Genomic DNA, 24,397 nt, shown 5'->3' with positions numbered 1-24,397 from the left:
GAAAGTACTGTTTTTTTTTTCCCTTTGTGTTCAAAAGATCCCAAGCATTAGGCCACTCTAGCTGTGAAATATAGAAAGGCCTTTTTGTCCATTCTCATGTGTAATCCTATTCAGGATTTGCACAACACATGTTTTAAATTTGTAACGTGAGCCTCGATAATGTGTTTTTATCAATGAAGGGACTTTCCGCTGAAGATCTTTTAGTTGTTCAGGAAGTACAAAAAAAAAGATGATGGCGGAAGTCCAGGGCTTTCGAGGGCTTTAACTTCAATGGGAATAACAGACATGTATACTCATTTAAAACTGAAGTCGGGGTACACAATTCTGTAGCTTTCTTGTTTGCCCACATTACCTACTATGTAAGTTCTCCACAGAATGTCTGTTTCAGGAGTATGTGGCGTAAATGAATGAACGCATGAATGTTTGCTGCTGACGGAGGGGGAAGATAAGAAGGGTATCTTTAAAGTCCAGAAAAGGCTGAAGAGAACCCAAATTTAGAAAACAGGCCCAAGAATAGACTGTTAAAAATAATTGGACATTAGAGCTAGAATTGATCTTAGGGATTCCTGGACTAACCTTCTCATTTCTAGAGAGAACCTGAGGAGCCTTGGGCAATGACATGATTTCATGTACCACTTTCACAGATTGTGACACCTGTGTACCTCTCTCATGATTTCTGTCTTATGTACTTCTTATCTAAATGTTTTTTTTTTTTTTTTTTTTTTGCGGTACGCGGGCCTCTCACTATTGTGGCCTCTCCCGTTGCGGAGCACAGGCTCCAGACGCGCAGGCTCAGCGGCCATGGCTCACGGGTCCAGCCACTCCGCGGCATGTGGGATCCTCCCGGACCGGGGCACGAACCCGCGTCCCCTGCGTCGGCAGGCAGACTCTCAACCACTGCGTCACCAGGGAAGCCCCCTCTAAATGATTTTTGACTTACTATTTTTCATTCAATTGACTGTAACTGGTGCACTAGTTAAAAATATTAGCCTAGCCTTAAGAAATGATACCTGTAAGATCACAGGTTTGTTGTGCCAGTGATATACTTTTCATATAGCATATTTTAAAATATATACTTTAAAATTTATTCTAAGTATTTTTATATTAAAAGAAATTCATAACTATTCCATACAAAGTAAATCCGTACACTACCTAAGATCATCTCACAGGTCCCTGATGGAAATCTCCCTCACTTTGAAAAGCAGTGCATTCTACTGTGCTACCCTCTGGAACAGAGTCTGTATTTTGAAACAACACAAAGTGGTAAAGACATTCCATATTGATGACAAGAGTCCAGTGACAAGCCTAGTGCCTGTAGGGGGCTTTTGTTTTCTTTCTTTTTAACTAGAAAAAAAATCAATCACTTATTACTTAAAAATACTAAGGCAGAAGTCACTACTTGAAAACAATTAGTGGATTTTCATGTCTGAAATGGACAAATATATGTCTATCCATCCTCCTGTCAAGCACCATTAGTTTGTCAGAAATAGAGTTTTAAGAAGGAATTTGTCTCAAATGGGCCTCCTGTACCTAGATTACCTTTTGTTCAGCCTTCAATTTGCAACCAGAACACTTAGCTGCAAGCTATAATGAGGAATCGCTCACTTTCATAAGTAAATGAATGTCTGTGATTAAAACATCAATCACGGAAACACTAGTGCTATAAATAGTTTCTAGGTCCAAAGTCCATTGGGAAAGCTAAACACAGACTCATGCCTGGTTTTCTTTCTTGTTATATGTGTGAATGTGCACATGTGTGTGCACGTGACAGTGTGAAATTGGTTTTTCTTTCAAGAAACAGACATGTTGTTTGTAGGACATATGTGTCACCTGGATATTCTGATAAAATGTTTTGTTTTGCAAGTTTACCACCTATACAAAGATTTATAAAGTTTCAACCTAAAATGTTTGTCCTTGAGCTCCCCCTGTTTGCTGAAAGAATGACTTATCACTGATCTAGAAGCTTTCACATTTGCTCTTTAAACAACATGAAATGAAATCTGAGATAGGAAAGAGCAGTCTGTAAAATCCTGCCCATTCCTCATGTTTTGACTCATAGTATTAAAGTTAATAATGTTCAGATATTGCAGTGTATGTAGCCCAGTGCCTTTGAAGTTGTAGACAACTCTGGATTCTCACACAGCTCTATTAATTAGTATCTAAGGGACTCTGGGCAAGTTACTGAATCTGTTTCCTCCTTTCTAAAATGCGGAAAGTAATAGTACAAACCTCACAGATTTGTTTAAATGAGAAATGAGTTTAGCACACGCTACTGGCAGAGGAGCCTAAAGAATGAAGTTTTGAAAGAGTCAGAGGTCATTAATTATACACATCTATAATCTACCCATGTCCAGTTTCCTTACAGTGGAAAGCAGACAGATAAAGAGACATGTATTCCGTTCTCTCGTGCCCCAGAACTAAGACGGCAAAGTGGCCTGAGTGGGTCCTTTGGTCTCTTGCACCCATTTACCTCGCTTTACTTCCTCTTCCCTCATGTGTCTGGCTGGTCTTTTGTTCTTTCCCACTCATCATCATTAGTTCTGTAATCCAGGTACCCTCCCCACTTCTCCCTCTGCCACGACCTTCTGGGCAGCAAGGCTAGGAAGTTCTCCTCTAAGTAGGGGTAAACACACAGAGATGCAGTCATTCACCAGGGCTTTGCAGAGACATGAATTACCATTTGAACTTTCAGGGTCCTAACCCTGGAGAGGAAAACCAGGGTAAAGTGATGAGCACCACCTTAGAAAAAAAAAGATAGTGCGAGGGCATGGGGCATTTCACTGAGCAACTATGAAAACAGCCAGGTATTTTCAGTACCCTGAAATGGGTACATTACCCAATAATGATCTGACTCAAGATCATCCCCCCTAGGGTGGAGGTTATCCCTGAGAGTCTAAGTAATGGTGTAAAACCATGACCTTTAAACCATCTAATAATACACTAGTGTATCACAAACTGTTTATGAGCAATGATAAAGTACCAATGACAACAAATGATTTATTAAAAGAATAATTTAGAGCCGTTTTCTCTAATGTCAGCTATGCCAATCTCGATAATACTCATTTCTATAATAATGTTACCCTCATTCATCTCAATTGCATTTGTAGATGTTTTCTTGAATAGAAAAGAAAGAGAGGGGATGAAGTTACACAGAGTTTCTGGTATACTCATGGGGAGGAAACGTCCTGTAGTATTCACACTAGCCACCAGCAGAAACTTAGATTCCTTAATCTTGTATTTGCCCCATCTTAGTCACTCTTGGGACCCTCTGTTTCTTAGTTGTTTTTAGCAGGATGAAGTTGAAAATACGTGTGTCTATGTTTTTATTTTTGATGGCATGAAGGAAGTACAGTGTGGGAAAGATTTCTTCTAGTTTTCATGTTGGCCTGGCTAGGAAAAAAGGAACCCCTGTGTGGCGAGAAGGTGGTGAAGCTGTGAAGACGGACGGAAATTGAGCTGAATTGCTAGGGCCTGAGGAAGGAAGAGGGAGGTACAGGGGTTGCTTGGTTGGGACTGAGAAAGGAGCCTGGTCGTTAGGCTGCTGGGGAAATCCCAGAGATCCTGACCAGGAGAAGAGTCCACTGTAACTTTGCTGAGCCACATTTATCAATAAATTTATCTAATCCGGTAGTCTGGGAATTATTTTGTTCAGATTATGTTTTATTCAACTTTGAATCCCTAGCACATAGCACAGGGTCTAAGATATAAAGTACTCAACACCAACTTATTAAATGATCCAAGCATCCATCCTCCTTAAATCAGGGCCTTCTGCCAGCCCTCTCTCACATTCTGTCCTTCAACTCCTAAATAAATTCCTACTTCCAGTTTGAGGAATGCTTTTATTTGATTTACCAAGCAGAAGTACTGATGTACCCTCAACCCAGTCCAGTTCAGGTTATTAACTTTGATCATCCCTTCCTGAGACTTGGACTCACCACTCAAAAGCCACAAACCCCAGAGGGATGATCTTTAAAAACCCATCACTGCAATTTTAAACATCAAAACAACCATCAGGGGAATAGGAGAATAGTTTCATAAGAGAGCATAAAAGTTTCAGTGTAACAAAATTTCAGGTACTGAAAATCACTAAGAAAAAAATAACTTTATCCCTAAAGAATTTGAACACCTCTGGTTTTGTATATATTATCAATACACTTCAGGTGATGCCTACTGCTTAAAGACTTGGACATTATTCTGGAAGGAAATACACTCTGTCCCGAGAAAGCACAGAGTCGGTGTAGCACCGTGTCCTCCGCTGGCTTCCACTGATACTATTCTCAGCACTGTCTTCTCGGAGTGAAGCTGCTGAAGCACTGATACTTTGGGCTTAATAATTAGGTGCGACGACGCTTTTAGAAGTAAAGTGGGAGGCACGATGTGGAGGTGGCAGGCATGAAGTGTGCACGAGGAAGGAGAGTGGCAGCGGGAGTTGAGAAAGTAGGAGAGATGTCAGAGCTGGGAAGCGCTTTCTCTACTTTAGGGATCTGCCTGCGTTTTCCATCTTGTTGTCTCCGAAGGGCATTTGTTTTTATTTACAACACGAATAAATCAACCCTGACAGAGTCACCTCATTTTCAGCCACATGAACAGAGCAGTTGCACACAATCAAGTAGCCAGACTGCACAGGGAGCTGGGCAGCGGCAGCCACAGGCTGGAAGCACAGCCAGCTGCCATCGTCAGGTGACCCTTCCTCAGGTGTGCAGACCACAGCTACAAACCGGGATACGAGTCGATACCAGCCCTGGCAGTTTATTCTCAACTGCCCTGCCTACCAAACAGAATGTACCATCTACCGAAAGCTCGAGATATGCTTTGGGCTTTCAGGAGGCTATGCATGTGTAGTGTCTATGGAAAGAGTTGTACGTAAAACAGATATGGTGCATTTAAAAATATATAAAGCTAAACAACAGGGGCCCACTGTAGAGCACAGGGAACTATACTGAATATTTTGCAATAACCTATAAGCGAAAAGAATCTGAAAAGGAATATACATATATGTACAGATATATACACACACATATATATAACTGAATCACTTTACTGTACACCTGAAACTAATACTATATTGTAAATCAACTATACCTCAATTTAAAAAAGAAAAAGCAATCCAATGTAAAACTGTAATCATTGGTCAAGTTAAAGAATAGATAATTGATCAAACTTTTCGTTTGTTTGTTTTGCTTTTTGCAACACGTGGTAGAGTAAAAAGCAAGCAAACAAAAATTTCCACTATTCTCTTCTTAACGGACCAGGTCAACTCAGTTTGTATTCATTACCCTTTCACAGAAGCTACATATTTTGATGATGAAAACTGTTCAGTTTATGGGGGTTAACTACATTCAGCACAATGATCTCTCTACTGTGTAGAGTCCCATCAATTTCATGAGTACACTCAGAGCACCGGAGAGCTCAGTGGTACTTAGAAAACATCTAGTCCAGGCTTCGTGAACTCAGTATCTACGGCTTCTAGGTAGCTCTCACAATCACGGGAAGCTGTTGAGTACAAGGGACTTATATGACGTCTCAATGTCAGGGAGACAATAGGGAGTAGTGGGGTCTGAAGTGTAATAAAGAGGTAGCACATACGGTTATTCAACTCCAGCTTAGAAAATGTGGGTTGGTGTTTCATTTTTATAATAGATCTTCTGATTTTTAAATATCGGCTTAATTAAAAGGAAGTACCTGCAGGCCAAGTAGAACATGATCCTCCTGCTGGGCCCACAGACTGCCCGTTTTCAACTTCTGATCCGTAGCATGCATCCTCAAACCTGTCTGGGCAGTTTAAGTGAAGTGCGGCAGATCCCTCAGATGCTCACGGCAAAGCGTTCTTTTGCTCTGAGAATCTACATATGTAGACAAGAAATCATCCCCCATGTGAAAGGAGAAGGCATAGCCATTTTCACTCAGTCGGAGCTTAGCCCCTGACCCTGACATTGGCAGATTTTTGCTCTCTGACTGCTTTCAGAACTTGCTCAACATGAAAAACAAAACCAATCCTCCACACCCATTTGTCATAAGCAATTTTTACATATTCAAGGATGCAGGGGGAAACGTACATCTGTTTATTAACCTTAGCTCTGGTTAAGATTCTCATTAGCATTAAAATTCTAGTCACTTCATTCTTGCCTGCATATTTCAAGGAGAAATAATGTATAGGATTCAAGGAAAGGCATGCTTAGAAAACAACACAAGTAAGGATAAATTAAAAATTCACGCCATGGGGACTTCCCTGGTGGCGCAGCGGATAAGACTCTGTGCTCCCAATGAAGGGAGCCTGGGTTCGATCCCTGGTCAGGGAACTAAATCCCACACGCATGCCACAGCTAGGAGTTCACATGCCGCAACTGGGGAGCCTGGGAGCCCTGGCTGAGGAGCCGGCCTGCCTCAACTTAGACCTGGTGCAACCAAATAAATAATTTGTTTTTTTTTTTTAATTCATGCTATGTATAAAACAGTAGTTAGAAACAGGTCTAAAGCAGCATGGAGAGTTTGCTGAAATAACTGAGCTTTAAACCATCTTTTGAGGGGATTGAGAAACTAATTTCAGATGAAGAAATAAGCATTCCAAAGTGAGGCAATGGCAAAGGCAAAGACCAAAGTCCAACAAAGTGGAACCCACAATGATTCAAATATCTTCTGCATTTTTGAACAATAACAAATTTTTTAAACGTGTCTCATGAGACGGCACATTCACAACTGAGTGAAAAAACAAGAAAAGCAGCTTAAAAATTCTGTTATATTCGGCAGCCCTGTCCTACACAGGTGTAAGTCAGAACAAACACCCAGAGGCGAGGCAAAATTCTGAATCCTGGTATTTGCCATATTGTCCTTATTAAGGCAGACATACAGGCACAGGGTGTTAGATCTTAGAAAGATTGTCAACAAGAATTGAAACAAAAAGATTCTCTGATTCCTCAGAAAATATACTGAACACAAACATTTAACTCCCTCAAGCATTTCATTTACCCAAAGTTTTACGTTATAAAGAGTCTCCCATAGACACAATATGGTTAGTTTAATTTGAGTCTATTTTGAAGTCAATATCTTGAAAAAACAATCAAGAATCTGTCTACATAAAACATCTTGAGTATTCCCCCTAAACTAGATCTCTCACTTTGTTGGACCATTTGCAATTCAGGCTTTAAAAAAAAAGATTCTCGGGGCTTCCCTGGTGGCGCAGTGGTTGAGAGTCCGCCTGCCGATGCAGGGGACGCGGGTTCGTGCCCCGGTCCGGGAAGATCCCACATGCCACGGAGCGGCTAGGCCCGTGAGCCATGGCCGCTGAGCCTGCACGTCCGGAGCCTGTGCTCTGCAACGGGAGAGGCCACAACAGTGAGAGGCCCGCGTACCGCAAAAAAAAAAAAAAAAAAAAAAAAAAAAAAAAAAGGATTCTCTGCAACTCCTATGCCTCCAGAAAATTAGTAGGCACAATTAGAGTTTTTAAGGAGCTCTGGAGCTCTCTGTCCAGCTGTTACTGAATTAGCAACAGTCCTGAGGTCCCTAGAGGCACTTGTTACTTTGTGGATTTTTACTCTCTGGCCTTGAGTTTTTTTCAGGGATTGCTTGCTTCTGCCAGTGTCACAGGCTGTGACTACTGACTCAAGCAGTCTTCCTAGGGATGGCTTGGGTACCCACTGGGTTTAGGACCCAAGAATTAATATTTTAAAATTGAATCTGGTGTGTAAGGCCAAGAAAGCACCTGGCCACAAATCACACAGCTGATCCCCACAATTTTTCTGCCACATCAGACCCTTGAGAGAGAGCTCACTGCATTGACTCGCAATTTGGGAGGAAGGACTGCAGGAGAAATTTGACTTCCCTCCCCCTACCACTGAGGAGCCCCCAGACCCTCACTTCAGGTCTGTCCCTCCTCCCGTTAGTGGAGAATTAGAAAGAGGAGGTCTAGATTGTTTTGCCCCAGTTCTAAGAGTGATTTAGGACAATTTATTAACCTGTCTGGGACTCACCTGTAATCTGTCTACTTCCTTGTATATAAAAGCAGGACTAAACAGGGGTGTCCAAGGCTGGCTATTGACATCCTTTGGGGACCATTATAGAATACAGATTTCAAGCCCTACCTACAGATTTGGATTCAGATTCCACAGGTCATAGCATTTAACCCTCCAGCTAAGGGTCAGTTATTACTGACTGAAAATAATAATTCGGGCCCTCAATTACACTGCTAGCTTCAAAGTAAAGCTGACAGTCTAATTACAGCCATGAAAAATTAGAACGCTGCTACTGTATTGCCAACTCTAACATGCCCAGATAAAAGGCTGTGAAAATTTTTCTCACCGGCATTCCAGACAGTAATCTGAATTGTAAGAGATTGTATATATATGTATATACATCTTCCCCCATGAAATTCAACAAATGCCTTTTCAGTTCAAATGCAGCCTCTAAATGTTTTTATTATTCCACACTTGACTCATGCAAAAAAGTTAGATTATCATTAGTCTAAACATTCTGATGTGGAGAAAGATGAAAGAGGAGTCCAGGACATCTTTACAAAAAAGTGAATTTCCATATTTGACTGCCTTTCAAATCAATTAATCGACGCACATGAGTCTCTGTTTTAACTGGCAGTGGTTCTCCTGCTTAAAGGTACAGCTTTATTCGAGAGGATATCAGTATCATAAGATTGTTTTATTGCTTAGGAAGGACGGCATGACCTGAGAGTAGCTCCCCAAAAGTTTTCAGAAACACAAGTAATGACTTTTTTCTCTGATTCTACCTCCTCAAAATAACTATTTCGCTATAGCAAAACATTCTAATGTTAATTTCTCAAAATGCATGTAAACGTATTTACATATTTAGCTAAAATGATGGACAAGTCATAGAGCAACTGAAGGAGAAAATCTGGCAGTTTCTGCCCTTCCTTTTGGGATTCTGAGCACCAAGTGGTCTGATTCATCTTCACAGAACTGCCAGTGCCTAGCACGGGGTGTTACACCTACAAGGCACTCAAGAAAGAAGACTTGTTGAAAACAATAGAAGAGGTTTGCTCTATTTATGGCAATCACTTGATCACCCTTGACCCTCTGTGCCAATGACTATACTTGTGTTCTGAGAAATGAAATAATCAAGCTGTAATGTGGTGTATCACATAACTTCAATAATTCAACCATTAAATTCATTTGAAACAAGCCTTAGTCATTAAATTATTGCAAAAGAAATAAAAAGATGGCAGGAAATAAGAGATTAATGACTGACATTGTGGCCCTTCTGGCTAGATTTTCCTCAAGTACCAGGATTAGGAAAAGAAATCTTAGATAGAAAATAAATTATAGAAATAAGTGATTTTTGAGTCATATTTTAGTCTAAACAGAAATTCTGCTGTAATTCTCTCCCTCCCAACTCAATAATCATGTTTTTCGTTTCTAAGTGACTTAAATAAACCTCACATTACCCCACCTCCTCCTTTACTTCCTCCTCCTATATCACCACCCCTTGCTCACTGCCCACCCAGATCCATCCATCTTTCAGAAACTACCTCAAGTTCCACCTCCACTTTGAACTTTTTCTAGACTAATTCAGTCCCCAAGGATCTCCTTCTCTTCTGACTTTACTGCCATGAATTTACTGGTAAATTATGATCCCTTGCCTTTCTCAAGACCAGTTTGCTATTCAGAATATGGCATAAATGCTTGTGTAGTAGATCTCTAGTTGACTCTCAGGTTCTTGCAAACTGGAAGCATCTCTTCTTTGTATCGCTTAAAGCAGTAGCTTTTGGACTTTCTGAAACGATGTATAATAAGATATACGTTTTATCATAGTCTGATGTGTTTATACATATAGATATCTATTTAAAAGTTCCAAGAACAATACTTATTTACCCGCCTATTCTGTTTTACTGTATTTTGTTTTTCAAAAATAAAAGTGCTATCAGACCCAGTAAACTGACTTCACAACGGGTTGTGACCAGTTCTAGAAGGGCACTTACTGATTACTCTGGGATTGCTGTATATAATTTCCTTCACTTTAAATAATTTTATAATTATCTGTGGCCTTTGGGCTTTTCCTGAGTACTTTTTTTTTTTTTTTTTTTTTTTGCCTTTTGGAGTCATCTGGGACAATTAAATGCTTGGAATATACAAGTATTTTCTATTCTTTGGCCCTGAGCAATGCTGTCATAAAGATTCCCTGCATTTCTATAATACTCAAATCTCCATTCCCTCATTCTCTTTTATTTTCACAATATGCACAGTAGCTGGTAGACATTTTGTGGATGAAGAAATTGAGGCACAGGGAATTCTGACTTTCTCAAGGACATATCTCCCTTTTAATCAGGCTATTGTAAATTAAGGTAAACATGGTTTCTAGATAGTTGCAAGAGATAAACTTGGGTAATATGAACAACATAGAGCCTCAATATGAATGTATTTACCTAACTTGTCTGGATCAGATGGTCTCCTGGCCAGATGAGTTAGCAGCTCTTCTGGACTTCAGTTTGAGGGTGGAACCACTTCCTTCTCCATCGCCATCTTTCCATCTTTCCATCCTCACAGTTTTTCAACCACCTAGAGCTGCTTGTTCTTCCTGGGCCTCTGTATATTTTGGTCCCTATTCATGATTTTGTGATTCTATGATCAATATTTCAATGCTTCCCTGAAGGCTGCAGCTTTTGTGACTGGAAATTCATACAGTGAAGGACAGCTGTGTCTAATACATTCTTTCAAGTTCATTTAGGGCACAACCAAGGAAATGTTGAAAGGACAAATAATTAAGCGTATTGGGCAAGTGTATTTGTTTTAGGGCAATTTTAAAAAAAACACCCAGATTTTAAAACTGCTTGTTGGAGCCCACCCTGCCCTCCAATTGAGGCACTTCTGATTCATATCATGCCTTAGTCCTCTGTTTCCAATAGGAAGCTATACACTTGCAATTTTGCCCTCATCATTTTCATAAAAGTCTAATTAGTGATGAGGTGAAGGCTCACCGCACCAAAACACACTTTACAGGGATCTCTAGGAGTTCCTCTGCACTGTTTCCAAAATAAATTCCGATGATATAACATCTAGGCTTGCCGTGGCAATTACTACTTTTTTTTTTCCGTTTATGAATCAACCACCTATCCCCTCCACTAAACGCACCAAAAAGCTTGAGAAATGTTCTTCGTGATCCTATTTCAAAAGAATATTCTCTAATATACATTCCTGCCATTCCCAGATAACAGCAGAGAAGATTTTCTTCTTTAAGCTGTGACTCATGTATCTTTATTCCCACAGTTGTTACTCAGGGCAGGCCAGGGGTGAACACAATGGAAAAGAACGAATAGTTTATAACTGGAAAATAGGCCCATTCGGGAGAAGGACACTCAGAGCGTTATCAAAGTGAAATATGTAGCAGTACCAACAAGAGCAAACAAAAGCCCACGCAAGAGATGTGTAAATACTTCGTGAAGCTAAAGCCTTAATCAACTCTCTCTCCAAATCTTGCTGGTGCTGTAAACGCTTCAGTGTCTTCCAGTCCCACCATGACCCAGATTCTTTGCAAAAACAAAATGAAAACATGGTCCAATGGCTCTCTAACCAATGTGTTGTGAAAAATATTTACATGGAGCATATCCAAGGTACTGCCTGAACAGGAAGAAGAGGATACCTTAAAAAAAGGCGGTAGCTTCTTGGTGACTTTCAGAGCTTCGTTTCTCCCCTCCTCCAAATCATTGCCTTTTTCCCACCACCTGTGCTGCTTTCTGGACCTTCACATCATCTTAACCTTGAACTACCTACACCCCAAGCTGAGATTTCTCCCAACGCCCCTCCGAAAAGCCCTTGAAACCCTTTGGGGCTTTGCTGCCTTCCACCATCCAAAATTCACTTTCCAGTGTTTAAATTCCTCTCTTCGCCCCCCCCCCCACCCTGACCGGCCTTCACTGTCCATTGTTGCGTCTGAAATTTTGCCTGTATCTTGTAGATCTGCCTGGTTGGCATAAGGATCTGTCTGTGTATTGGCTGACAGAGTTCTGCAGTGATTTCTTTTCTAAAATCCATCTCTGAAGAACTGTTTATAGCCTCTAGTCTCTACCCTTATTCAGTGTGGTTCCAAAGTTCACCTCTAGATACTAAACAGGTCTCTGCAATGATTTCCCTTTATCAACCTCGGCCCGCCCTTCTCTCTCCGCCTTTCTCAAGAAAAACTGTATATGTGTAAATGCGTGGATACACATGCACACAAACGCATGTATATTATATATAACGATAGTATGTTTCCCTTAAAGGGAATAAGCGTAGGAAAATGAGAAAAATGCCCGTGTAGTATTGCCAAACACGCGCGCGCGCGCACACACACACACACACACACACACACACACACACTCCTATCTGGATATTCACAGTGTGCAGACCTGATTGATTATAAATACTTCTCCCAAGAACAAGGACAGCAGGCGTCTTCTCTCTTTTACCTTCAAAGCCAGAGCCTAAGGGAGCAATGACCTTGCCGAGAAATTCATCACCTGCGAGAAAGACGGCCCCTCCTGGAGCTCAGGCTGGGATGGGGACGAGAGCAACAGGCAAAAAGGACCACCTGGCAAAATGTGGGACCGAATCCACCTCCCATCGGTACTGAGCACACCGCAAAGCTCCGGTCCCCTAGGGCTGAACGCCGGGCAGAGGTGGCTCGGGGGGGCGGCTCCTCCCGCGGCCGCCGGTCGCCTACCTGCTGTGGCCCGGCTCTCCCCGACGCGGCGGGGCCACTGCCTGCGCTGTGCCGGCGGCCTCCCGTCGCATACCCCGAGCAGCGGCTCCCGGCGCCACACCGATGGCTCGGGCGGGCTCGGCAGCGGCGGTCCTCTTCAGACGCGTTCCGGGAGCGAGCTGGGTGCTAGCAGGAACTGAAATTACTACGCAAAGAGCAGAGGCGGCGCGCAGGAGCCGGGCGGAGACGGCGGGGGGCACCGCGGGGCTGCCGCCGCCGCCGCCGGGCACTGAGCCAAACTGGAGGTGGGAGTTCACGTGCCCGACTGCTCATCCGTCAGGCCCGGGCTGCGGCCATCTGTCCTCGGCCGCAGTGCTGCTCCGCCGGAGACTCCGAGGAAGGGGCGGGGAGGGGGGGCGGGGGGGGGGGCGGTGGCGGTGGCGGCAGCAGGCCGCCGAGCTCCGCCCCCCGCCGCGCCCCCGCCCAGCCCGCTCGTCCCTGGGGAGGGGCTTGAGGCGGCTGCTACGGCGGGCCGGGGGGCAGTCGGGCACGGGCTGGCGGGCTGCGGAGCCCCTGCAGGCGGACCGGCAGCAGATGGAAAGTTAAGAAAAGGATTAAGGTAGAGGGCTGGGGCCGAGAGCGACGCAGCAGGGATTCTGGCTGTTGCTCCCTCCCGCAGGTCACCAGACTCCATGCTGTGTCTGGACTCCAGCAGACGGTTTCTCATAAAGCCACGGGCCGGGGAGACCTGAAAGCAGGGAGACCACCCAACGTTTCCTGTGTGTTGCAACACGTACGGTACCTGCGTGTTTGGAGATGGCATTGTTGCTAGTGTTCCTGTCCCCCCGCCCCACTGCGCTCTCCTGGGCGTGGATGGCTTTGGAAAGTGTCCACTCAAAACGGCTCCAGCAACACTGAATGGATGTGTAGTATGGTTAGCAGCTGTAGATGGTGCAAATGAGTCAATGAAAAGAAATCATATTCACTCAGTATTTGTTGGCAGGCACTGTGCGAAACGCCTTATATGCAACCTCTGTAATTCTCATAACGACCCAGTGAGGTGGGTATTATTCTCCACCTTATTGATGAGAAAACTGAGGCTTTGATGATTCAGACACTTTGCTTGAGGTCACACAGTAGTGACCTGCACAGTTGGGATTCAAAACGCTGCAAAATATATCCTCTCTCCCATGGGAATCACCTGGGGATCTTATTAAAATGTAGATTCCGATTCAGTATGCCCAGAGTGGGCCTGAGGATCTGCATTACTAACAAGCGCACAGGGGGTGCCCGTGATGCTGGCCAAGGGACAAACTTTCTAAACCACTAGGTCAGGGATTTTAATAAGTTTCTTCTTTCACGGCAGCTCTAGGTGATTGACAGCAACTTCCTAAAGGTGGGTTAAGGATTCTAAGGCTGTGTCTTGGCTTTTGGGCAAAGAATGTTGCAGTCCATTAGCCATGTTCAACTTTGTTAAGGGAGGGAAGTTTGTGACCAGGGTGCCAGGTGGCCACTTCTACCACTGCTAAAATAACACGTCAGTTACTGAGGGTGGTTACGATGTAACATTCAAGGATGGACGTCTTCATTCCAGTCTTCTCCCTTGTTTAGAAAACATTAAGTCAAAGTTTTACACCTAACATTTGTATAACACAAAACACTTTGCACGGCGCTCACATGAATAATTTTATCTGTCTTCATAATGACACTGTAAGGCAGGTATAATTTTACTTTACAGGAAAGGAAGCTGAGGTAGAGTGATTTTCCTGATATTACACAATTAATAAACATGTGGTGGGGACTAGATTGTGACAGATCCCTAGCTCAGGACTTTTTTTTTTTATTATACCACTGTATTAGTTTCCTACTGCTGCTGTAACAAATTACCACAAATTTAGTGGCTTAATACAACAAAAATTTATTATTTTATAGTTTTTGAGGTCCAAAGCCTGAAAATAGGTTTTACAGGGCTAAAATCAAAGGGTCATTAGGGCTATGCATTCCTTCTGAAGGCTCTGAGGGGAGAATCTGTTCCTTCGTCTTCTTTCCCAGCCTCTAGAGGCAGCCTGCATTCCTTGGCTTGTGACCACATCACTCAGACTTCCGTTTCTATCCTCTACTCTGACTCTGAGCCTCCTGTATCCTTCTTTTTTTTTTTTTTTTTTTTTTTTGTGGTACGCGGGCCTCTCCCGCTGCAGAGCACAGGCTCGGGACGCGCAGGCCCAGCAGCCATGGCTCACAGGCCCAGCCGCTCCGCGGCATAGTGGGATACTCCCGGACTGGGACACGAACCCGTGTCCCCTGCATTGGCAGGCAGACTCTCAAGCACTGCGCCACCAGGGAAGCGCCCTGCATCCCTCTTATAAAGACTCTTGTGATTATGTTGGTTCAACCCAGATAACCCAGAATAATATCCCCAGCTCAAAATCCTTCATTTATTCACATCTGCAAAGGCTCTTTTGCGATGCAAGGTAACATATACATAGGTTCCAGGGATTAGGATGTAGATACTTGGTGAGGGTCATTATATCTACCAAAACGTCACTTAGTGCTTATCCTACAGTTTCTACTGTATTTTACTCATCCTTCTCTTCTGCTCGATTTCTCAGACTGCTAGGAAGTTCTTTCAATGGAAATATTCACTTGAAAGTCATTCAAGAGACAATAACAAATGTATACTGGCAGGAAATACCCCGAGGCCATGAAAAAGCCACGAGGATGCCTAGGATTGTGGCCATGAAGTGGACACATAAGATTAGGAGATACTTATTGGTCTGAATGGCACTGAGGTAATCCTTAGGGGAAGTCCTAACCACAGTTATAGGCTCACTTTAGCAATACAGAATTTTTAAAAAAAATTCTGCTTCTCAAAGGTACATTGTTCTATGATGAATAAGGCAATTCAAAACTCATACAAAATTGAGTATAACACTAAATTCCAAAGGGTAATAATTATCAGAGTGATGATAAACATTAAACCAGTATGTGAAACAAAGCCAAATCGTATTATTGAACGCCTCAAGGAATTTATAGAAAGACTCTGACATGCACAAGTTTAACATTTCATTAGGAGCACAGAATTTATGGAAAATGAAAATAATAAAGGATTTAAACAGAAGAAATAGGAGAAGCAACGTGAGATGGTACATGGTTAACTGCCAAGTGAATTAGGTAAAGTGAAAATTTTATTTGGAAGTTAGGTTTATACAGGGCAGTGGAAATAAAACTGGAAAGGTAGGTTAGAAGGGTGTGTTGTGAAGGATCTTCAATGTCAAGTTACAGAGTTTAGACTTAACCTGAAATAATAACAAGAATCATAATACCTTATGTTCACATAGTGCCGCGTAATTTACCAAGTGCTTTTTACATATTTTCAGTTATTTGAGTTCCCTCCCTCTGCCCCCAGAGAAGCAGGCCAACATGCTCACATGAACACATACACCCCTCACATCGCATGGGGAAGGAAGTGCAAGCTTCTTATCAAAGAGGTGTTCTCAACTGCTCTATATAGAATCGCAGCTCCCTCCCCACTTACCTGTCATTCTTCCTATCCCCTTTACCCCGCTTTATGTTTTTCCATCAGACTTCCTACTGCATTCTGCGTTTATTTGTTTATTGTATGTCTGCTGTCTATGAGGGCAGGGACTTTGTGTCTTTTGTTCTCTGCTAAATCCCTATCACCTAAAACAGTACACACCATTTAGTGAGGGCTCAGTAAGTGGAGTGAGTCATGACCCCCAATTTATAAATCGGGAATCAAATCCCAGATGTTTAAATAAACTTTATGCTCCACAGCTGTTCAGTTCCTTTACCAAGACTGAAGCCCCGTATCCAGCCAAATGCCTTTTTGATAGTCTCTTTCCTTTCTGAGTGAAAGCTCTCAGGGCTGTTCAGACAGGGGCAGCACTGTATTTGAAAAAGATGAGAATTTGCGATGAGAATCTTCTCTAAATGTCACATCTTTCCTAAAACCTTCATCAGTTTAGCTGGATTGGCAAGAGGCATTGGCGCGATGTTAGCGGTGGTAGATTCTGGAGGGCTGTCATCACTCCTGCATTAGTTGGCACTGAGTAATACTGTAAGTTGTTTTGTAATTGTTCTCTGGTTAATTCATATGTGTGTCTTGACACTTTGTATTACACTTTTTGGGCTCAGGGACTATAACTTCTTTCTTTTTTTTTTTTTAATAGCCATGCATTCTGCCCAGTACTGGACTCTCAATAGATTTTATCACTGCATGGTTACAAAATGGCTGCCATTGCTTTAAAAATCGTATCCTTACAGACCACGTTCAAGACAGCGTAGGGAATTCAAATATGCTACCGCAAAGTATGCCACTTTGGCATAGGGATTATTTTGAGCTGGAGGAAAACGAGGACCAACAGATGCAGATAGGAGCCTTCTTGGAGTTTCCCTTATCTGACTAAAACCAGAAACTTCTGAGAAGTGAGGATTACCATAAATTCCCTCTCCCGGGGAAGTTTTAAGGTCATGAAGAAAACAGAAAGCTGGCACCGAGATAAGTCTGCAAACAAATCTTATTAAAATAACTCATCTTTAATTAGGTTTCCCCCTATATATTTGCCTTCCCACAGTTTGCTGCCCCTAAAAGCCTAAACCCCTTTTTCCTTTGTCTTGTTATCTCTATACAAATTTACTGTTTTTGTGAAGATGCTATATAAGCCCAAGTTCTAACCACCCCTTTGAGTTACTCATCACTGAGTTTCTTCTGCATCTATGCCTGATGTACATACGTATTAATAAACTCTGTTTCTTTTTCTCCTGTTAATCTGTATTTTGACTGTCTAATTTTCAGGGCCCCAATTAGAGACCCTAAGAGGATAGAGGAAAAAGGATTTTTCCCCTCCTGTATAATAGGAAGAAAAGAATTCCAGTGGAAAAGGGAACCTCTTCTTTTTATGGAAGAAAAAAATATTTTCCAGAACCCATTCTCTTATTCCCAAGTCATTGGCCAGAATTCAGTCACCAAGTCACCCAAGGAGGCTGTGAAAGTGAGCACCTAGCCAGGAGGAACAGCCTTGCTGCGATTGTTCCAGGCTAGTTGTCCTGGCGCCCCAATCATAACCAAGTTCTGTTATTAAGAGAGAAGGAACGGAGGCTCTAGGATCAGCCCTTAGTAGTGTCTTTCACACAGAATCAGTATAGAAATACTGAAGACTCACGGTAAGGTCCATTTTGATGTCACCTAACTGCCTTTGGATTTCTGGAAAATGAGGGCCAGTCATATAAGTCAGGCTCTTACCTATTTTCCTCCCTTCACCCTCTCTCTCTCTCTCTCTCTCCCCCGCCCCTACTCCCTCCCCCCCTTTCTTGTTCTTCTTTTCCTTTCTTTCTTCCTTCCATCCTTTCTTTCTTTTTCTTTCTTTCCTCTTTCTTTTCTTTCTTTCCTTCTTTCTTTTTCCTTCTTTCACCCTACCCCTCCTTCCCTCCCCTCCTCTAATACTAAATGGCCTCTGCAGCATCATTTTTAGTCATATTTCGTATTCTACTGTATATTTAATCAGTGCCCTATTGTCAAAGGTTTAGATTCTCACCATCTGCAGTAGTCTTAAGACAGGCTTGTTCAGTTGATTGGATAGAAGACATGCAGATCTCTGCTTGTCACACCAGTGTCTCTCTTGCTGCTCCCCGAGCTCACACTTTCCATTCCTGCCCCAGTAGTTTGTAAAGCACACGAGTATATTTTCCCACAGCCCATGACTTTGTTTTGATTTTTACCCGCCCCTTACCCACCTCCCGAAACGCCCTTTCCTCAGAGACACTTATCAAATTCCTGTCCCTCTGGCAAAATCTAGTTTAGCTATCCCCTCCTCCAGGAACCCTTGCCCAGACCACCCAGTTCCATATTTAATTACTTCTTCCTCTGTGATACGTCTGCACCGGGTATCAGTCTTTGCTCTGGTTAAAGCACTGTACCAGAATTTGTGTTTTTATTTGTTCTTCTCCTTGAATAAACTTTGAGTCCCATGAGGACACGTCTTTGTATTATATTATTTTCTGTTGCCAAACTTGGCACGTTGCCTATTGATTGTTAACATTTGTAGAGTTTCAGGCCGGCTACATTTTTAAAAGGACTGACTCTGCTTCAGTTGTTGTGCCAGGCATCTTAAAGTTTATTACTCTATTCAATTAAAGTCAGAGAAGATGGAATGATCCTTTTACAACAAAAGACATCCAGCTAACTTTAAGACAGAGGAGGAGTCCTGAATTACTTTAGGCTCTGAAAACTGTGGTTGTGCTGACACCATGGTCCTGGCTCCACAGTGGGGCAGCGTTTGGTTTGTACTTGGCCATTTTTGCCATATGCTCTTAAGGATAACCGTCACCTTCCATTTAAAAATTACATGTCACACACGTAAAAAATCTATTTCACACAGGACCGTTTTTTCAAGTGATTATTTTTCCCAGGAACTTTTAGGGTATGAGGAGAAGAAAACACACACACACACACACACACACACACACACACACAGAGAAATATACTGAGTTGACATCAGCTACTGTGAACTTGTTTGAAAGATGCAGGGAGGGAAGGACACACAGGGACCCATTTATGGAAGAGAGCAGCTGTTTCTGTCTTCTAAACTTCCACTGAGGAGTACCCAGTGAGGAACCACACCTCAGTCCATGTGATTAGGTAGAGCTGACCTTGATCCAGGGTGCATATATGACCTAGGACAGAACAATAGGAGGACCACCTGTCCCTGGCCATAGTGATCGGTTCACGGATATGTGCAAGACCCAAACTATGGCTGGAACTCTTGGGAAAGATGGGGTCTCCTGCCTAGTAAAATGTAAAACTGAGGCTGCTAGTGGGGACCACTTGGAAGAAGCTTGCATGAGGGAGACGTGAAGACAAAAGAAAGGAAAGCAGAGCTGGGAGATGGAGAGAAAGAGATAGAGTTCTATTTCTGGTGATATCATTTAAAACTCTACATTCAGCCATCCTTGAATTCAAGTTCTACCGTTGAACTTTACACTGCTCAGTCATATTCAAGGTGGGTTCGTCTCCTTCAAGGGAAGAGTTCTTATAGGCTCTTATAACAGCTGCACAGAAAGACTTCTTATGTCCCTCAGAATAGAGCAGCAGATGCAGTGATTGGCAATGGTGCTTAGGGTCCAACAAGCAGCTCTGGTGACTTAATCACACTCTTCCTTAAGAAGCAGCCATTTGCTGTTGCTTCTTTTTCTGAAGCCTGCAAAGGCCCTTGTAACTGTCTTTCTTTCTGTTTCTCTGTCTATACCACTATTCCCTGAATGCTTCTTTTTCTCTGCACAACTGCACAACTTGCGTTCAAGCTTCCCAAGAAAGAGAATCTGATTGACTACTTGATACATTCCCTTAAAATGTATGAAGTGCTTACTTGTAGGTCGTTCCCTCTGGCATGATGTCCTGCCCCAGATCTGCCCCTCCCCCCCCCATTTTTTGGGCTAATGTCTATATGTCTTTCAAGTCTTAGGTAAAGCCATTTTCTCTAAAAAGGCTATCTGAGACTCTGGGATTGGGTTAAGTACTTCTCCTCTGTGTTCCTAAAGCACCTACCTGTTCATCACTTGGTATTACATCACCTATTTATTTGTCTGCCTCTTTACCACAACTCCTAGACTGTAATTTCTTCGAGGACAGGACTTTTTTCTCGGTTTATGAGTGGCACCTGGCGTAGTACGTAGCACATAGTCGATACAAAAAAACAATGTTTGTTAACTATTGAATAAAATAATTGACAGATTAGAGTGTCTCCCCAGTCTCTATCAGAAATACCATTGACCAAAACAGCAAGGGATCTCCAGAATTAGTTCACTCAACATGTTCAAGGTGTAACATTGGGAAAAGGACTGGAATACAACGAATGTAAAGAAAACTGTAGTGTGAGTTGAAAGTTCATATGACCATTTAACTTATGTAAATATAAATACATAGTATTAGGGAGGGATGTGAGAGAAATACAGCAATAACAATTCATATGATACAGGCATTAGGGCATGACATTCCACCATTTAGCATTTGACCCGGGGTTAGCATGAGATAAGAGACAGAAACCTGCTGTCCCCTCAGTAAGGCTCTCATAGCAGAGTTCTCTTGATAGACTGGGGAGTATTCTGGTGCTTAAAGTCCTTTTTTTCCCCATAAATTATGGCACCTGAACACAATCAACGACTTGCTTTGGTATTAGACCAAAGGTTCAGAAATCTGTTCCAATGCTGGAAGAAAGGGTTCAAAAGAGGAGATACTACTTTCTTCCGAGAAACATTGATAGATGATTGATAGGTAGACAGACTGACAGACAGATAGATGAGCTAGTGTTGAATGTATCTTTTGATTGCAGAGGTTGGAAGTCCCTGCCTTGCTCTTGCACCATGTTGCTACAGACCTCAGGCTTTTCGCCATATATACTCAAGTTTTCAGATCCAAAGCCAAGTCTAACAAAGACAGGCAGTAGACTCTCACTCTCCAGCTGGTGGAATATGGAAATAAGCTCACTAAATTTCCACCTTGAACGTGAAATGACTGAGGTGGTCCCTGAGCCACCATGTCTACAATGATGATCAACCGTCATCTCTGTTCTCCACCATGTTCTCTTGGTTCATACGGTCCCACTTCTGCCTGACTTCTCAGTAATGCTTCATTTGCTGGCATTTCAGCCTGCTTATTTAAGACCCCGACCCTTCTTATCCCTTGCCACTCCTTCTCCAAGGGCAATGGGCTAATGGTACTTGGTGCAACTTTCTCCAGTAACTGGGTAAAGTTCAGCTCTAAATTGGATGGACCTCCTGGAAAGAGAATGCAACTAGCACGTGGCTTCAGGTATAACCACCCTCTAGAAACTGGCTGCCTTGCCTAAGACTATTCTACCTTCTTAAGGGAGCAGAGACTTCTAAGACTACTCCACCCTCCCCCCACCTTAAAGATGTTGGCTGTATGTTATAAATTTGCTGTGTTCTTTGCAGGCACTATTACTTTTTTCTGAGTTAGGCCTATAAACCAAATTCATTTCCATAGTACACATTTCCCTGGTTCTCTGTCCTGCTGACATCACCAACATTCTCCATAAAAATACAAACATTATTCCACAATGTCCATCAACTGATAAATGGATACATAGAATGTGGTCTATCCATACAATATAATATTACCCATCAATAAAACGAATGAAATATTCATACATGCTCCAATTAAAAAGTGGGCAAAGGATCTGAACAGATATTTCTCCAAAGGAGATATAAAATGGTCAATAAGCACATGAAAACATGTTCACTATCATTAGTCATTAGGGAAATGCGAATCAAAACCTCACTGAGATACTAACTACCTCACACTCATTAGGATGTCTACTAACAAACAACAGAAAATAACAAGTGCTTGTGAGGATGTGGAGAAATTGGAATGCTTATAATTGCTGATGGGAATTAAATATGGTGCAGCTCCTTTGGAAAAGAATTCGTCAGGTCCCCCAAAAGTTAAACATAGAGTTATCCTATGATGCAGCAATTCCATCCTAAGTGTATACCCAAGAGAAATTAAAACATCTATTCACACAAAAACTTGTATGTAAGTGTTCATAGCAGCATTATTCATAGTAGCCAAAAAATAGTATTAACCTGAATATCCATCAACTGATGAATGGATAAATAAAATGTATATTTACATATACTCTATATTTACAGTATATCCATAAAATATAATTTTATTCAGAAATAAAAAGTAACAAAGTATTGATACATGTTACAGCATGGATAAACCTAGAAAACATGCTAAGTGAAGAAGCCAGCCACAAAACATCACATATTGTAGGATACCACTGATATAAAATGTCCAGGATATGCAAATCGATAGAGACAGAAAGTAGATTAGTTGTTGCCTTGGGATGTAGGGCTGAGGGGAGGAGAGAATGGGGAATGACGAGCAATGGGTATGGGATTTCTTTCTGAGGTGATGGAAATGTTCTACAATTGGATAGGGGTGAATACACTAAAAACATTCAATTGTACACTTAAAAGGGTGAATTGGATGGCATATAAATTATATGTCAGTAAAGCTGTCTAAAAATATTACTTTAACAACTAGTTTAGACTGATGGAATACTTTCTGAGAATTCTTCACTCCCATTATTCTAAGGCCGAGCGCACAAACGACGATTTCACCTCTAATTCAGTTTCCTTAATGCTCTAGCCTAATCAGTGATACTTACCCTGCCAAATATGTAACCATGCACATAAACTGATACTCTGGTTTGCATGCCCATCTCTTGTGAATTTTTCCAGTCCAAATAATTTCCCCAGAGTTTGATCACACTTGGGATGAACTGATATAATTAATTTTAGCAAACCGCAAAGCTAACCCCCTGGCCTGTGTTAGCCTCACACAGGTACTGAATCCCCAAGAGACCCTCCCTAAAATCATTCTCCAGTAAGCCAGCTGGCCTCTTGCTCTTTCTTTCTGACAGGTCTCAGCTACAATAAGTTAGATGGAATATTATTTTTCAGTGCAGAACTATAAAGATTCCTGCTGGGAATGTGCAGTATCGTATCACAAAAGAAAAATAAACCAAAAATAAATGAAAAATAAGATATAGTTCTTGATTTTGTCTTCTGGAATGGATGTGAAACCATGGCAAGAATAAACAGTGATTTGGCATTCAACATCACCACTACATCAGTCATCAGAACGGAATTAATGAATGAATAGACTCATGTCATAAGAATATTGTTTGTAGGTTGACGAATGTATCCTGTTTGCCCCATATTTGTTAAGTTTATATAGTTATCATGAAATTGCACAACCCAAGGAATACGACTTAACTTGTTTTCTATGTAAATGGTGTTTTCCAAATTTGAACAAAATGGAAAATCTGATTGATTTGTTAGAATGGTAGGAAAACATGGAACCTCAAAGAAAAAGTGGTTCTTTGTATGCTATCTTTCCTCTTCCTTCACCCAAGGGTAGAATTGTACCAGGTATCTCACTTTACTTTCTGATACCTGAAATCACTACAGCACACATTATTGATGAGTCAATGGGGTTGATGCCTACTCAAGATTCCAGAGAAGTTTAAGCTATATTTGGTGTTTATGGTCTTATAGACTCATAGGCATTGATAACTGTGTTAATATTATGACATCCAGTTGGCTCAGTTCTTATGGCTGGTCTTCACCACGAGGTGGTAGTCGGGACATGATTGATTTTTAGGTGAGTATCAAAATAGAAATGGGACAAATGCATTTTGTAAACTCACATCCAATTTGGCTGCTGTGTCTTAACCCTGCTCTTCTGGCATGGGTGAAAGCAGAACCAGACATCTAATCAGTCCATGAAGTGCAAATAACATGGTGGAACAGGGTTTCTAAAAGTCATGATTCCCTACCCCGAGAGGCATGGTTATTAAGCATGCTAAATATTATTAAGATTAAGATTAAATATTAGGTCCATATATATATATATATATATATATGAAGAGAGAGAAGATATATATATATATATATGAAGAGAGAGAAAGAAAATGCTTTATGTACAAATACAGATGTATATGAATAAATGTGTGTATCACAGAAAATACATACATGTACATAGGGGACCCACAAAGTCTAGATACATAGATAATGTTTTATTTTTTATAGATTGAAGGTGTCTCTGACAAGATTTACATTCTTCCAAATGTTACCATATTTTCTGGAAACCTTTTATGCCCATGAAAGATGAATGCCAAAAAAGACTTCTCTAGTTAAGAAAAATACTTGA

At 41.8% G+C, this 24,397-nt stretch overlaps 1 protein-coding gene across 1 annotated transcript in view; it reads right to left on the bottom strand.

Annotated features, from left to right (window-relative positions):
* GPRIN3 (GPRIN family member 3) overlaps positions 1-13,005 on the bottom strand; it is a 70,735-nt gene extending 57,730 nt beyond the window's left edge. The window contains exon 1 of the mRNA XM_067736970.1: positions 12,661-13,005. The gene's annotated coding sequence lies outside the window, so the exon portion shown is untranslated. The remainder of the gene's footprint in view (positions 1-12,660) is intronic.
* Between the last annotated feature and the right edge of the window lie 11,392 nt (positions 13,006-24,397).

This window comes from Pseudorca crassidens, chromosome 4, assembly GCF_039906515.1.
Source record: "Pseudorca crassidens isolate mPseCra1 chromosome 4, mPseCra1.hap1, whole genome shotgun sequence".
Lineage (NCBI taxonomy): Eukaryota > Metazoa > Chordata > Mammalia > Artiodactyla > Delphinidae > Pseudorca > Pseudorca crassidens.
This window is presented reverse-complemented; position numbering and strand designations above follow the sequence as displayed.